Below are 4,130 nucleotides of genomic sequence, written 5' to 3'. Positions count from 1 at the left end.
CTTACTTTGTCTGCCACTTTCACATTCATTATATTATTGAAACCTTACAATAATCTTGGCAGGAAAAGAATCTTGGCAGAAAGGTCTTCTTATCACCACTTTTACAGAGAGGGAGGTTGCAGCTCCTAATGATAATTTTCTGATATTTATACAGGTATAGGAAAGGATGGAAGTGGGATTTGAACTCAAGTCTGCTCATTTCCAGGGCTCACACTCTTTCGGATACTCCACAGTGTATATTGTAGAATGGACATTCAGATTTTTCACTGTATTAGCCATTGTCACTATTGTTGTTAACAAGTGTTATTAATGTTTAATGAGTATAATATTTAAAATTGTATGTAGTCACAATCTTTGAGGCTCTGAGAATTCTATGCAACTATTTAGCTCTTGCTCAGTCCAGAAATAGTAAATATTTGGATTTGACATTAGAAGTCATTCTGGCCTCCTTTCTGTCCAAAAAGCAATTTTTCATGGGTTCAAGCTCTTGGACTTGCAAAAATCTGGAATTGAAAACAATGCTTGCTTTGTCCTCAAACGTTATATTCATGACACACCAGATGTTCTGGTCTATGATAAAAAATTCTTCTTAATTTTTAAAGGAAGAAAACATAGACTGGTGATTGGGACACATCCTTTTCTTTCTCTCTCTCTTTTTTTTATCGTTACAAAGAAATGGGACTGTGGCTTCTCTTGGGTGTACCTACCTCTCCCAAGTACACAGAGTACTTGCTAGAGAACTGTTTCCTGGGCATGGGCCTATTGTTCGACCCCTAATTTTTACCGTCGGTTCAAAGGGTTTCCCTGGCCAAGTAATGTTCCACATTGCTGTTCACTCCTTTTCCACAGAATAGACTGGAGTCAGCCTTGTGCTCTGACAACTTCCCTTCTGATCACCTGCCTGAGAAGCAGCTGGACCTTGTGAGAGGAAGACGTTAACTGACCGCAAGGCAGGAGCCTCTGCTATAGTGCTGCTCTTTCCAAGATGATGAACCAGAGAACGCTGGATCTCAATGTTCATTCCTTCCTCGTCCTGGCAAGTGGGAGAACTGGGATGCGAACCTGAGTCTGCGGGACACACAAGCCCGTGCTGGAGCTGTGACTGCAGTTGAGTTGACTGAGCCTCTGTCACATGTAGGCATTTTACATGTTCATTCAATTGTTGATTTTTAAATTGAGTGCCTGCACTGTGCCAAGCACTGTTCTAGGTGCTGAGAAGAGAATAGTGAAATAAACCAACCAAAAACAAAATTTAGGCACTCATAGAGCTTACATTCTTTAATGTACATATGCTTTTATTTAATCATGATTTTACATATTTTTTGTAATACATACACACACACACATATATATATATATATATATATATATATATATATATATGAAATGTATATACCAGGAGTGCTCAAAAAATGTATACACGTGACTAGTATTCACCTTTTGTTATTGGTATATATTGAATATTACAATTTTAATATAGTTTTTTTCCTTTCTGAAAGTTTGTATACGTTTTTTGCCACCCTCTGTGTGTGTATATACTCATATGTACTCTGTGAATCCTTAGTGATGGAATCTTGGATAAATCGCTGCCCTGAGTCTTAGTCTTCTCAAGTACAAAACAAGGACACCCACAACTACGTATATTGTAGTATATGTATATATGTGTATATAACATACATACGATATACATGTGTATACGAGGTGTGATCAAAACATACGATGAATGCTGCTGCTGAGCACCATCCAATGGAAAGGCAGGGATCTTTGATTCGGGAAGCGGCACATTGAACCTTAGTAACGGTGTGTGACAAGTTTCAGCTTGTTCAGAGCAGACAGTTGAGTGTGAGCTACAGCTGAGAGAAGGTATGCTTTAAAGTGTGACTTAAATCATCCTCCATCATGACAGTGCTCTGTACCACACATCGCTTCTAATATATGGCAATTTCTGTCAAATATTGTAAAAACATTATGGTGTGTCCTCCTTCACCTTATTCACTGGATCTGGCACCATGCAACCTCTGGCTCTTCCTCAAAGTCAAAGTGACCAGGAAAGATAAACATTTGGAATTGATTCAGGGCATCGAGGCAGCCACAGCAGCGCAACTAAAGACACTCAAGAAAGAGGACTTCCAGAACTGCTTCAGAAAGTGGCAAGAACGATGGGATAAGTGTGTTTGAAGTGAGGGGGATTAATGGCAATGTGTCTTTTACTGTAATAATTTTTTTTATTTAAACATTCACCATATTGGTTGACCACACCTCATACATGCATATGTGTATACCTACATATATATGTATAGTTGTTCTTGCTTTGCATTTAAGAAGATTAATGCAGTGATCTATTCAAGATTGCATAGCTAAGGATGGTACAATTTGAATTGAATTAGATCTCTGAATTCCAGCCATTTCCATTTTATCGTACTGTCTTCTTTGGATATAATTTATGGAAAATAAAGTTTTGCTGTTTAAAGTGGGATTGGCTTTAGAGGAATAACCAAAAGTATTGATAATATGACAGCGTATGGGCCATTTCAACATATTTCCAAGAGTCAAGCCATGGGACTTTTTTTGCATGTTATTCATTGTAGTACATTTCAGTTGGACAATCAGTTTTAGTAGGAGTTTTGGGAATCAACCGGTATCTTTTTATTTGTATTTTGCAGGAGCCAGTGCAGACAGTGAGGAATGCCCAGTGAGCTGGGCCACTAGACTTGGTTATCAAGGGTAATCTACCAGGTCAAAGGTAGGATGGTGGTAGAATGAAGGAATTCATAGCACTGTGCAGCAGTCCCGTCTCCTTGAATTACCATGGTGCAATGCAGAGAATATGAAGACATCAGATTAAAATGCTAAGACCGTTCCCATCAATCCCCCCTCAGAATCGCTTAAAAGAAAATAGGGAAATAAGAAATAGAGTCATGAATTTCATCTGTGATGAAACTAGGAAAATTGGTTACCCTGCATCACAGTTTATGAGAAAAGGATGGCGATAGCAGGGAAAGTCAAACAGGAATGTGCAGCGACTGAGAAAGGATGCTTTAGCTGCAAATGTCAGACGGAACTGGTTGGATAAAATGTGACTGTCCTAAGGGTCAAAACCAACAGTCTCTTATTGAAACAATTGGAATGAACATATAGTCTGACTGTAGACATATTCCATTTAGCAGAGACATGATGCACAGTAGCCAAGACTAATGAGGGAGTTACCCAAACAAGCCATATATGTAAACAATTGCAAAAATGCTGGTTTATCTTGCCCAATAAGTAAAAGCTAAAAGAAACCTGTTTGTCTCCTCTTGTACACACACACACACACACACACACACACACACACACCTCTGAAGTAAGAATGCCTATAGCCTGGCACATGGTCCTAGACACCCCAAACCCCAAACTTCTAGCAAATAGCTGATCCAGGAAAATCTCACCTCAAGCAAAGATTAGTATTATCAAAAAGATATGAAAATATAATTTATACCCATATACCCTGAGGGGAAAAAAGAAAAGAAAAGGAAAACAAATGATAGGGGAAGGACACTCACCAGGAAAAAAAAAAAACAGTTTTCGTGTAGCTGATGGTAATTCTGATCAAGCTCATTGTAATAATAATAAATAATAATTAAATAAATAAAATACTTGTCTATAAAACAATAGCTTAAAACAGATGTAATAGTTCAATGAAAATAGGGAACACAATAGAAAGCAATGGGATATAAGCTGGCACAGCTTACAAAAAAAGGAAAAAGTAAAGCCATCTGAGAAATTAAACCCACATTTGAAGGAATATATAGAAGGACAAGAGTGACAAAAGTATACACGTGCACTGAGAGTCCAGAGTGGCTCCAGAGAATGTGATAGATGTGAATAATGGCCACTAGCGATCCAGCATATTTTTAACTGATATCTCTAGAAAATAGAACCAAAATGAAAAAACAGAGCATGTATTTTAATGTTATAATTAAAGAAAAGTGTCCAGACATAAAAGAAGGCTTGAATCTACACCTTGAGAGGGAACATGATTTCCCAGGGGGAAAAATTACACAGAAACTAGCTTAAAAAGAACAACCGAAAACCTTTTATGAAGTTCTCAAAGTAAGAAAGTGTAACCCCAGAAATTTTATACCCAAATA

The sequence above is a fragment of the Hipposideros armiger genome, unplaced genomic scaffold (assembly GCF_001890085.2).
Source record: "Hipposideros armiger isolate ML-2016 unplaced genomic scaffold, ASM189008v1 scaffold_301, whole genome shotgun sequence".
Classification (NCBI taxonomy): domain Eukaryota; kingdom Metazoa; phylum Chordata; class Mammalia; order Chiroptera; family Hipposideridae; genus Hipposideros; species Hipposideros armiger.
Note: the sequence above shows the minus strand (reverse complement) of the source record.